The 13066-nt window shown below is 38.7% G+C and overlaps 1 protein-coding gene across 8 annotated transcripts in view; it reads left to right on the top strand.

Moving 5' to 3' along the window:
* The first annotated feature begins 8414 nt into the window (after positions 1-8414).
* The window catches only part of ppfia2 (PTPRF interacting protein alpha 2), a 183474-nt gene continuing 178822 nt past the window's right edge, over positions 8415-13066 (top strand). For 6 of the 8 annotated variants that reach the window (XR_015125782.1, XM_086269667.1, XM_086269665.1 and 3 more), the window contains exon 1: positions 8415-8727. The gene's annotated coding sequence lies outside the window, so the exon portion shown is untranslated. The remainder of the gene's footprint in view (positions 8728-13066) is intronic. The other 2 variants (XM_086269668.1, XM_086269666.1) reach the window with 1 other exon arrangement.

The following is a 13066-nucleotide window of genomic DNA, read 5'->3' as shown; positions in this document are numbered from 1 at the left end:
AAGAACCTGTCAATCAAGCAATGCACCAGTGAGTATCATTCAGTTCAACAATAACATCCAAAATCGCAGCGATTCATCATTGTTATTAAAATAAACATATTTGTTGTTTCATTGCTGCAATTTTGTTTTACCTTTTGAATTAATAAGCAAAGTTCTAGACTTAAAACATAATGTTTAAATATAGGAATCTACCTTTTTACTTTTTGGCCCTAAACCATATCTGGGCTACTTTGATTTAGCCTTGCTAAAGCTAGCTAACTAGCATTAATGACAGGTGGGTGCTCACTTTCAAATGTATTAAAAGACACTGCAGGCAGTCAGCTGTTCACTTTTTCTGGTAACCATACTTAGCTTTAAGATTATTTTGCTAGCATAACTTTGAATCCGATTAAATATTAAAGGAAAATGTATTGCAAACCAAGCAACTAGGCAGTGCTAGCATCAGCTAATAATGCTGCAGCTTTATTTTGTCATCTAACATTAAAATAAAAAAAAGGTTACATTGGACAAAGACGAACTTGCCGCATGAAAATGGTTCATCTGCATCGATATTTATATGTATCGTGTGATTAAAACTTGCTAGGTGTTGGTTGTACTTTACTGTGGCTATATTAGTATACAGGTACTCACACACCTCACTCACATATTCAAGGGAGATCTACTTCCCACAGCATCCGATGAACTACATCACACCTACACAGGTTTGCCACGATGAGCATTTGTTTCCTCTATATTTGCATTTCATTGTATGCTTTCTTCACAGCTTGCATCAAGAAATATTAGCAAACATTTCTCAGTACATTTGGAATGTTTAAAAAAAATGGGGGCTGGGGGGAGTAATGGAGACATCTTAGTTTTCTCCACTGTAAATTACACCTTAATGGCAAACAAAGACTAAGAGAAAAAAACCCTGCAATGGTGCTGTTTCCAGACCAGCTCGGTGATTGTGTTTGTTTCTCTCTCGCTCATTTTGAGCTTTTTTATCCTGCTTTCTAGTCATCCTGTCGGTTCTTTGACATAATATTTTAGTTAACGAACATCACTTATGTTAGTAGGAACATACTTTATAAAGTAGACTATTCTTGCATGCAAAAGAAATGGGACTATTTATCTTGCATGGAAATTACTGTGATTTGCTTATCCCGACAAACCCTTTATCCTTACATAAACCTGCATTCTGCTTTAAAAAGAAGCCCACTCAGCCTGGATGTTCTTTATTCAAATGGTTTGGCGTCCAAGTTAAAGACATTTCCTCTTTTTGTCATTGGCATGAGTGTTTGGGATTAAAATAATAGCCACTCATAAAAGCTGTAAATGTGAGCATGACCATAATTTTTGCTGTCCCCCATCTGCACCTACAATGAATGTTAATAAGATGAATCACATAACCTGTAAAGGAATGGGAGCATATGTTAGTGGTGGTATAATTGTTATGGTAGGAATTGTTACGCAGCATAGAGCACAGGTTAAGTCTTATTGCTGCATGAATCATTGTCAGCTGTTGGTGTGTGAGGGAGAAGGAGCTCCGTACGGAGGCATGTTTATACAGTCATGTATAAATCTAGCACCGTGTGGTTTTTATAGTAATATGGTATAATAAAAAGTTTAAGGTGGGATTTCACCCCTTTTCTGTGGCATGGATTTAATGCCAGCTTGTACTCTAAGTCGGTCTAGTCTTCAAGAGTCTTCAAGGGTGTTGTGCTTGGCCCATATTATAAAATTAAATTCAGGATTTTTTAACACTTAGTCGTTCATATGCTCTGTAATTTTGTGGCATCGCAGTACATAAAAACAGTGCCCTTTATATGCATGACCACTATACTGGAAAAACAGATAATTAGGAATAAACTGAGTCACACAGAAATAGAGATTGGCTTGCAACCTCCTGCCAGCCTCTGGTCACTTATAGGAACCACTCAAAACCACTTGCCAGCTGGTTGGTGAGTGGTTTGCATGAGGTTGCAGGCTCTCACAAAGATGATGCACTAAAAACCTCTTGTGATTGCATTTTTTGCAAGAATGCTGCTGTGTTTGCAGAAAAGTCTGTTTTTTATGCAGTATTTCACAGGCGATCATGGCAACAGGATTGTGCACCTATTTACAACCAACTTTCCATAGCAACCAGTGGTTGCCAGGGGATCACTGACTGGTCTCCAAGACTGTGTGACTGGGGTCTAAAGGGCCCAAAGGGCTCATCTTCTGCTATTTATCATTATGTCCGAACAAGCATATTTTTGAGTAGCTGTTTAACCAATTTTTGTTCATTATGAAATAATTAGATATTCAAAGCATGCTCAGACAAACCAAATGTAGGCATAAAAAGATCTGGAATCAACAGTTAACGTGGGTAACCGTTGAATCCAGTCGGTCAGCTTTCAACCTGACAGACAGAGAAGGCCTGAGCTAAAGTGCAATGATATCGCCTTATCATGAGGCAGACATAAAGATTTACAGGATTCCAGATACCTGTAATCCCGCTCCGTTCTGTCTCTGTAATGCAGCTCACACCGCGGTCGACTGAACTAATCTCTGATATCAGAGTATCAAGCAGCAAGAGGTCAGTAAACTGGTTCATTTATAGAGACAGACAGAAAGTCACAAAGAGCCCTGGCAGCTCTGGATTTGTACAGACTGCAACTGAAATATGCTGATATGTGTTTCTTCAGACAGATAAATCATAAGATGCGATTTTAGGCCCTGAAGGGAGGCAGACTGGAGGCTGAGATGATGGATATGTGGACATGGACATGTTAACAGAAGGGGATAATGTCAGGCTTCAGAGTACACATTTGCTTTGATCCACTGAAACAACCTGGAGAGGCAGGGCGTTCCGCAAAACAATAAAATCTCCCTCGGGTTTATGAGAGCACTTTCTCAGCTGTCACATCGTATTGCTAGCTGTTTGACTTAACATTTACTTGGTAATTTTAACCACAACGCAAAGTCCCTCCATCATCCTCAGCAAATATTTGCATCAGCATTTCTCTAGCTAAAGGAGTGAGTGTGTGTGTCTTTTTAATTGGCTGTGAGGACCTCAGCAGCTTAACCTCTGAGATCATTGAGATTTTGATGTGAGATTTGCATGCAAAATCTCCGCGTGTGAAAAGAGGTCCATTTGCATGACGAAAGGGGGGAGGGGATGACTTGCTTAATGACATTCAAACATTGAGCGTGTCAAGCTATGAGGAGGAGGATCAGACTGAAGCAGCGTCATAGGTCTCTTTTCTTTTTATAGGTGCCTTTTTATAGCTTCTTCTTGATTCCCTTATCACTTTGATCATTGCTTCTTAACTGGTGCCTATTTTAGCTTCATTTCCACAGATTGTGCAGTCAAAAGAACCGCCTTACAAATCCTAGTGTTAAGCTTTGATGGTGCAAGAGTCTCTGAGTCAAACCAGTCAATATATGGGAATTCTTAGCTTCAGGGCATTCGGATATGAAAATGTTTTCATTTTCATCACCTGGCTGCATTATAGTCATTCATATGCAGAGGCCTATACTGACTTCTCAGGGGAAATTAATATGATATGACTGAGTGATTCAACACTGTAGAACACGCACATGGCAGGTCAATATAGTGGGTGGTATGCTATACGAACACTCAGCTGCATTATAAACAGGGACTGAATGATATTGTTGTCATTCTAATCATCATGGGGAACGATCAGTATTTACTATCTCGCCAAAAACCATCTGAGACTCTCACAATAAGGTTAATCGAACTCAAAGCTGAGTGATGAAAAATAAAGACTGTTCTGTTTCTGGCCATGGATTCAAAGCACACACACCACTGTGATGACAACAAGGGGACTGTGAAGCTGCAGTGTTATAAGTTGGATTTTGGTGTGCCAGATATGATTATATTTGGATATATGACCAAATATTATCATTATTTGGATTAAAAAAAAAGGTGTCTGAAGTTATTAGAAAATGCTAGCAATGCTTTTCTTTGCTCCAGAAAGCCCCAACAAGACAAACATGAATAGCAAACCTATTGATCTTTGAAGTTCACCCCTCAGTTCACAGAGTCCACTAACACACAGCTGTCTGTCACAGTGACTATGACCCGAACTTTGTAAATGTAAATAAATTTTAATTCTTAGTAAGATTTTAGGTAATCTTTAAAAAAAAAAAACCTCCATTAATCAGAATTGTTATAAATTGGGAAATAAGCGACTTTACAGCAACTTTATAGTTTGACTTCTTTTTTGGAACCAGCCTCTAGTGGCCACTCAAAGAATTGCACTTTTTTGGCACTTGTTAGCTGGCTTCATTTTACAGCCCTGATGGTTACTGCTGAGTTTTGTCATCATGGTGTACTTTTTTTCACTTGAGAAAAGAGCCAGCACTCCACCCCACCACTTAGCTCTGTGTCTGTTTTGCTAATTTGTCAGACAACAGGAAAAGAACAGGAGGGGGAAGCAAGTTGGGGCTACAACAGAGAAAAGAAGCATCTGACAGCATTCTCCCAGGTGGGATTTAGTGCCAGCTAAAGACCAAAACGAGACAGCAAACACCAAGCTAGTGCACAACGTATGTTAATTAAATATCCAAGCCAGTGACTGGCAGCCGAGAGATAAATCTTCCAGAATGGACCTTTTCCCAGAATCCAGGGACTGTAATTCCTGTGAACAGAAACATTGGTGCTTTTCAAGAGACATGATTATAGATCTAATGTAATAATCCAGGGAAACAACTGTTTTGCAACACTTTGGGGAGGGGGTGTGGGGGTGTTAGTATACCTTTTTTAAGAGGCCTGCAGCACAGTACAGCACATACAAGAAGCATACAGAATTCAGCACCATGGACAGTGGCATTAATCTTTGGGCAGTCTACAGGCAGCAATTTGTCACGGGCCCACACTGCTGCTGTGAGAGAAAGTTAGAGCCTTAGTGAAAAAGCAGTAGGAAAGAGAGTTCTCAGACAGTGTTCAGTTAAAATATTTGACATTTAAAAAATTAAAATCCCATTGCCATTTTTACAGAATTATCTGATTGTTATTATGAAAAGCATCTGAAGTTTATTTAACTTTCTAAAACAGTTTAAAAAATACCATAAAGTACATCTTTATAAATATCAAACTATTTTTAAAAAACTGTGGCTTGGGTTAAAATAGAATAAGCTTAGAATGGGACACTTTGTGGGTATCTGTGTATCTGTTTACACCAACTGCTTTGACTAAGCTTCTTTATAAGAAGACCTGGGTTTGACAATAGGTTCACAAACCAGTAAGTAAACTTTTATTACAAAATAGCGATAGCATTTTGTAATAATTAACAAAAACATAATGTAGCAGATATCATCAGAATATCTTTGTTATTGGCTCTTATCATCTGTGATATGATACATAAAACAAGACGCACTCACCAACCATTTCATTAGTAATATTTGTTCAACTGCTTCTTAATGCAAAAATCTAATCAGCCAATTGCATATCAGAAACTCAGCTTTTAGGCATGTAGACATGTTCAAGACATCCCACTGAAGTTCAAACAGAGCATCAGAATGGGGAAGAAAGATGATTAAACAACTCTGAATGTGGTTGTTGATTGGAGACCGGCCGACCTGAATGTTTCAGAAACTGCTGATCTACTGGGATTGTCCCTTCATGAAACATCTCTAGGGTTTACAGACCGTTGTCTGAAAAGCAGAGTGAGCTGCAGTTCTCTGGCTGAAAATGCCTTGTTGATGTCAGAGGTCAGGGGAAAATAGTCTGACTACTTAGAGCTGATCAGAAAGTAACAGTAACTCAACTAACCACTTGTTACAACCAAGGTATGCAGTAGAGAATCTATGATGTCGCAAAAGGTTTAATCACCAGAAATGGACACCAGGAGACCAGAAAAACATTGCTACTGCAATAGTCAGAATTTAATGTCACCAACATGCAGTATGGATCCATCCTGCGCTCTATGAAATGTTCAGGTTGTGGTGGAATGATGTATGGGATATTTTCTTGGTACACTTTGGGTCCCACAGTACCAACTGAGTCCAACCCTTCAATACTACAGTGTAAAGTGCACACTGCTGCTTCCAGTAGAGTACACCATGCTGTAAAGCTCAGATCGTTTCAAACTGATTCCACTGTACTCAGTTTTTTCACACTCTTATTTATGGAGGCTATGCCATTTGGTCCAGGTTAATTACTGGACAGGTAACCAGTCTATTGCAGGGCTAATGCAGCTAGGCAGACAACTATTTTTACTCTTTTGTGTGAGACAAGAGGATAACCACTGCACCACCCTGCCACACTTGCTAAGAATAAATGGGATCTCCTTAAATCTATTAAAATATAATGAAATATTCATCTACATTCAATCTATTAAAATATTATGAAATAATTTAAAACATTTCTGTCTTTGTTTCTTTGCTGATATTTCAAAGTATTGGCCATTTTAATCCCTGTTATTGCTTGTCCATATTTAGACTGGCTTCTATATATTCAATCACAAGAAATCCATGCCCACTGTTTTATAGCCTGCAGCACACAGCAGTGTACATAGACAAGTAGAAAATAATGGAGAAATTCAGTGCCTGTGTTTAGTTTTTATTATTCATCTTTTTTGTCAGTAAGCCTCAACAATGGGAAAGAACCTCTCAGCATTTCTGACCCCAAACAAGACATAAAGGTTTAAATTAAATACACACAAAACACACACATTTTGATTTGTTTGTGCAGCAGAGGGCTGGGTCAAATATAGACAAACCTCTATGGGTTATTTTGACCTAGCATGTTGGATTGACCAACAGACCCTATTCCAGTGGTTTGATTTTCTAAACCATTTTATGGGAATTACAGACTTTAAGACGTGTAGGAAAGAACTATAGTACAGTATAATGCGGTACCACAACCCAGGTATGTCCTAGTTTCTTTCTTTCTTTCTTTTTTATCGTAAAAGCTAATAATTGAATAGCAAAAACACTCTCCACTATGTATGAAAATATGAGCTGGAATGTACCATTTCATCCTATTTTTGTGCTTGCTCTATCAAGCCCCAATAGTTCTTAAGATGTTTTGTAGTGTTACAATAGTAATAATACAATAATAGTAACAACATCACCATAATTATAATTATTGTAAATGTGAAAATAAATATAAGGGAGTTTAAAACAGTGACTCATAGACTCATGATTGGTCAAATGTATATGGACATCCAGTCATCTTGAATACATGTGAGTGCTGAAAATCAACAGCATCTTTATTTGTGTAAAGTGCTACTGCACAATGAACACTAAGACTTACTACAACAATGAAGACCAACACTGTTTTTGCAGTGTCGTCTTTAAATATTATTTCAAAATTTACTCCACGTTTCTTTTACTTAAAAAATAATGACCCGTTACAGGTTTAAATTCACATAAAGATCACAAATATGTGAACCAAAACCTTATGTTACAGTACCATATTAAAGACAAAACTGTATTAATGTTATCTATAATAACATCTATTTAATACATATTTTATCTGTTCCACTCTTTTTTAACCATCTTTTAAAAAAAAACATTTAAATAAGTTAGATTCTTCTCAAGTCTCTCCATCGTTTAAACTCACCATTTAATTTTCTTTTAATTCATCATTATTTATTGCGTTTAAAATCACCTGTACTTAGTTGCACAGTCATATTTTTTTATATATATAACAAATCCAGTATTTATATTTCACTTTCAATCAAACCTAGTTTTTATTGTTTTTATCAAGCTGTTGTAACCCCGTGGTAACTTTTACTTAGCCCACCTTTCCCTGCATTTTTTAAGAACGTTTTTTTTTTTTTAACATATAGTGTCTTTCTACAAGCAGCTATTACAATCTCTTGAACAAAATATTACTAAAAATCTTATATGATCTGATTCTGTGAGAGAGTCCCTGATGAAAAGAAACAAGCTAGTGTAAATGTTAATGGCTTTTGTATTGGACAACAACTGTTTCCTAGGTAATTGGACAAACAGCCTTCGGGACTGAAGGCAGTGGTGGCTGACCCCAAGCATCTCCCAACTACAGCGTTTGGGAATCTGGCAACGACCATCTGTGTGGCTGGAAAAGGTGAACATCGCTTCTGGTGGCATCTGCCTGACTGAAAAAAGGAGCTCTCCCCTGCCCTTTCTAATTGGTTGGCGGAACGCTATTTTACATTTTACAGAAGTACTCTCAGTACTAACAGATATTTTATCATAGTTTACTGGCATACATTGAAGATATTTCGCTTTTTCACGTTTTATTTTAGTCAGAAATAAAATCTTACACCTATTAAATGTAGCAGGCTAAATCAAATATTTTAACACGCTGAACACTTTTATTATTGTTGTTGTTATTAGTAGTACTAGTCGTATTATTATAGGTCTGCACATAAAGAAAAGAGAATTGCACAGCTGCAACTTTAAGACTCCACACGCCTCCCCTCCGTCAGCTCCTACAATGGTCTTTTCCAGCTCCGCTTATCACAGCAGAATTTGTAACATGCCATAATTTCTTAACCGGTGCGTGTGGATCCCCGGAAATCAGATGTCATTACCCGACCCGGCTAATTTGGCGATCGCTCCTGCTCTTTTGTTTTTTGACAATGCCAGCGGCGGGGACCAGCCGCACCTTTAGGGTCGTATCCTTGGCGTCGCTGGCTCTTTGCACTGAAGAAGCCTCCTAGGATTGTCCGCTTCATGGTATAGCTTGCACAGACTGCAGTTGTCATTGATCCGCGGCCAGAGCCTCTGCTGATAGTAAAGGAACAAATTGTGAGTATGCACACTGTTGCCGCCGGTATCGCAGTGACCTACATTGCCCCATTCCTTCGGGCTCAAGGTGATTTTCTGCGGTGCCCCTTTTATCTCCACAACTCTGGACTGATGGGGATGTTGCGGGGAGTAGTGAGCGCTTGGTGTGGAAGCATACGTGGTGTATATAATGTATAGATTTCGTGTGGTTGACATTGTGAAGCTCTGCCGGAGAAATAAAAAAATCACGGCCGGCTGTCACAGTGGAGAGACATAGCAGAGAGTTGAAGGGGGGCGGGATGCAGACTGAGAGGCTGGCATGATGTAATGCACTTGAGACAATAGCCAAGGATTCTCCCCAATTATCATTTCAGAGAATGAGGCGGAGTTGTTACAGTGGTGTCAAGACGCGATCAGCGCCGCAGTCAGGCCGCCTTGGAGTGTGTGTGTGTGTGTGTGCTTAGTAACGCAAAAGGACGAGCTGTCACATGAGGAACAGCTGCCCCTCCTATAAACAACATTATCACCGGCTATTACAGAGATGCAAGGAGGAAGAAGGCATTCAACAGACTCCCCCGTCATCCATCCATCTACTCACCTGCCTCTCCATTCACACTTTTTATCCTGTAAATGGATGAATGAGTGAACAGACACACTCACTCACTCACACACACACACACACATCCAGATGCTGGCTCGCTGGTAGAAGGTTAATTGCTGTAGGCAAAGCTGTGATTTCCCTCTGATCTTGCCAATTAATATTAACATTTACAGGCGTGCACGGTGAAGAGATGTGACAATATTTGCATTAGTAGGAATTCCGACTTGTGAAGCTGTGGCACATACTTTAAAGTGTGACACAGATACATTATGCAAAGCTAAGATGCTTAATTTAATGGGTTTTTTTTTAATAAAGTGTGTGACTTTCCAGTTAGGGACCTCAAACATGCAAATACACCTTCCTGCCTAATATGGCTGGTGTGCGGGCAAAGCTTTTATTCCCCCGAGGTTTCATTGAGAAAAGTGGCAACCTGTGGAAGAAGCTTTTATGTGCATAAAATGATCGTTTAAGGTCCTCTTTTAAAGCCCAGGTTTGACTGTCACTAAACCTTCGGTAATGAGGAAGGTAAAATGTTGCGGTGAGGCAGGTGTGGTGGTTACAAACGGCACAGTTCAAATCACCTCCAACTTGAGCTTTATTGCCTTTTTGTTCACCTCGATCAGTGCTCTTATTCAATCTCCATCGATTCATGGTTTGCATGACCTTGCTGCAGGGGATTGTGGGCGATGTTAAAGGCTACACGATGTCCTTTTCATCCTTTCATGTGCATGCAGACTTATTTTCAGTTGAGCACACAACCAGTGAAAACACACACACAGAAAACCCTTCCCCCAGTCACAGAGAAATGGAGACACACACACACACACAGACATACACTTGATGCTCAGCCTCATCACCCTTTCCCGGCCTTCCTAATGGCAGAATGGCCTCCTCATCCCATCTCTGTCTCATTCACCTTTTACTACCAAAGCTTCACATGAGAGTATCAATGAGTGCTGAATACTATTTTTGTGATGTAATGTATTACAGTTGCACAAGCTATTTTTCATGTACTGAACAAAAGATTGTGGTTTGGACTAACACACTGTTTCAGGAAGCAGAAGCAGCATTTGCTGGTAGACTTTGTGACTATAATTCTTGGGATCGAGGCAGATGGGATTTCAATCGCTGAAATAAAACTTACTATAAAGCTCGAGAGCGTGTTTGGAAGTGTGTTTCTTAAGGCAGGTAGCTTGTTCTCAGACTGCTGTGGAATACATTGATGTTACCAGGATATCCTCTCAAAAATAGTGGTACAGTAAAAGTCCATTTCTATGCCTACAGATAAGCTGAGTATTAGTATTAATAGGGCTAATTGTAGGACCTCAAAATAACTATGTGTGCTTTTTTGAGGGCCAATAGATGTCTGAAGTTGGTAAGGAAAAGGTATATATTTGGACAATTTCATCTAGATTTATCAACCAATATAAGGAGACAGTCTATCTTTGTCCAAAAACAACAAGTATTGACAAAAATATTAGTTCTACTCTTAGATTTTAAGGTTTTACTATTTACTGAAAAGGATTCAAACAAGTTTCACACAGTGTCTGTCGTGTATCTTGCATCAGTGGTTAACGCTGTGGTTTAATTCCTGGGGCCTTTGTTCTCGTTGTGCCTGGTGGGTTTTCTCTCATTGCTCCAGTTTTCTGCCACAGTCCAAAGATGTGTGTTAGGTTAATTAGTGAATCTAAGTTGTCTATAATGGCAGCCACTTGTGCCATAATGCACTTAATTAATAGGTTTTGCATGATTTCAATACCTTTTAATTTTAACTTCCATTTTGGTGCTGATGTTTTCTGTCTTGACTAAACATAACTTCCCTATATATATATATATATATATATATATATATATATATATATATATATATATATATATATATATATATATATATATATATATATATATATATATATATATATATATATATAGTTTCTGTCTGTATTTTCGTGCTAAAACATCAGAAGCTGTAGAATCAAAGTTTCTGCAACCTGAAGTGTTCCCATGTAGCAGAGGACTTTTGATTCCTGCTTATTCTTTTTGGTAGTGTAGTGTTGTATGAATATTACTAAAGATGTTGTTTCTTGTACATGTAGAAAAGGTACTTTTGGTTGCTACCTTGTTTCCCGAGGGTTCTCCACAGCAAATGGATCCACAAATGGATGTTTTGGCAAAAATCTTAAACTGGATGTCCCTCCTGACAGAACACTTCCGTTTAATCCTGGCTTGGGACTGGCACTAGGAGAATGTGAGCCTGTGTCCCCTAAAGCTGGGTTTGTGGGTTCTCCTGGCTTCAAAGTGGGTATCTTTTTCATGTAAGGTGAATGTGTTACAGAGGATTTATATTTCTGTGTTATATCTAGGTTTATTTTAATCTCTGAAAGCATACGCTGCTACCTGACATGCACCTCTCTAGAAATGAAACCGTATGTCACGTATATGCAGCCTCAACTTTTGTGATTGGCCTGTTCAGTACTGTTGATTTCCTGCGACCATTTAACCACAGTTTTGGAACGGATCGGTAAGAGAATAACCAAAATAAGGAATAATAGTCATAGCCTCAATATAATTAATCACAAATGTCAGCAACCACCACAAGATAATTAACATGTGCTGCTGCACACACATGCTTGAATGCTGACAATGGTGCCACCCACTTATGTAGGCAATGTGGTAGGCTCTACAAAGACTGACCCAAGACGTCTAAATCAGCTGTTGGGCCTCAGTCACCAAATGCTAGGACCTTGTGAGCGCCGGAAATCGGAAATGGGGAATGTTCACCTTCAACGTAAAAGGTGCAACTTTTGAAATGTGTTTGTTGCAGTGGTAAGGCACAATTTGTATTCTGAAGGTGGACATTATGTCTTTTCAGCTTGCATCGCTCTTTCCACATTTTCACCATGTTTTGGTGAATAGTTTGCAAATGTTTGCAGACATGCATGTTTTTCACCCAAACTAATGGTGACCACAGCAACCTGCTAGCGACTAAAATAATGGTAAGAAGATTTTCAGTGCCTTAAACACTACACCACAGTTTCTTGCTAATGTGACATCTAAATTCTGCTTAAGCTCTTTTCAGAAACATCCTGGCAGGGAGATGCTGTATCAAATTAATGAATCACTTTCTCTCAGCCTACGAATAGATACGTATAAAAAGTAGTAATTAGCAACTGTACAATGTAACTTTAGTCTTCTTGTCAAAATTATTTAGAAACAATAAACAGATATTCCACTACAGTAGATTCCTGAGGGAAAAAAATGTGTTTTGATGACAGATATTTTTTCTGCTTTTCTACATCTGAACAGTAGCACTTAAATAATAATAATAATTTACCTACATCTTCAGATGTCCAAATAGGGAAGTAGGCACCCTGTTTATTTAAGAAGATCAACAGTAGGGAGTTAACAAAAACGGGAAAATATCTTAGTTCTGTGTTCTATAGCAGGTTATGACTGCTTCAGTGAATTGCAGGCAGGTTGGTGTTAATATTTTCATACAAGAGTATGGCTTCTTCTTTCTAACAGCCCATCACAGCACCATCACTTGCAAAACCAACTAACCATGCACATAACATTTCTTCTGAGATGCCCTTCAATCCAAGACCAAGATTTTGCAGACAGCAGTCCTGGTGCATACTTGCAATTCAACTTGTTGAAATAAGCAACCACAGAACTCACCTCTGTATGCAGTTCTGATATAGTTGATCAGGAAGGTGTTTGAGACCCAGCAGGAGTGGAACGGGGTCACCCTTTAAAATG

The sequence above is a fragment of the Aulonocara sp. 'chitande type north' Nkhata Bay genome, linkage group LG17 (assembly GCF_057382095.1).
Source record: "Aulonocara sp. 'chitande type north' Nkhata Bay isolate Kocher_YH1m ecotype deep benthic linkage group LG17, A_spYH_male_GT1.1, whole genome shotgun sequence".
Lineage (NCBI taxonomy): Eukaryota > Metazoa > Chordata > Actinopteri > Cichliformes > Cichlidae > Aulonocara > Aulonocara sp. 'chitande type north' Nkhata Bay.
The sequence above is the reverse complement of the archived record's forward strand: the minus strand, read 5'-3'. Positions and strand labels throughout refer to the sequence as shown.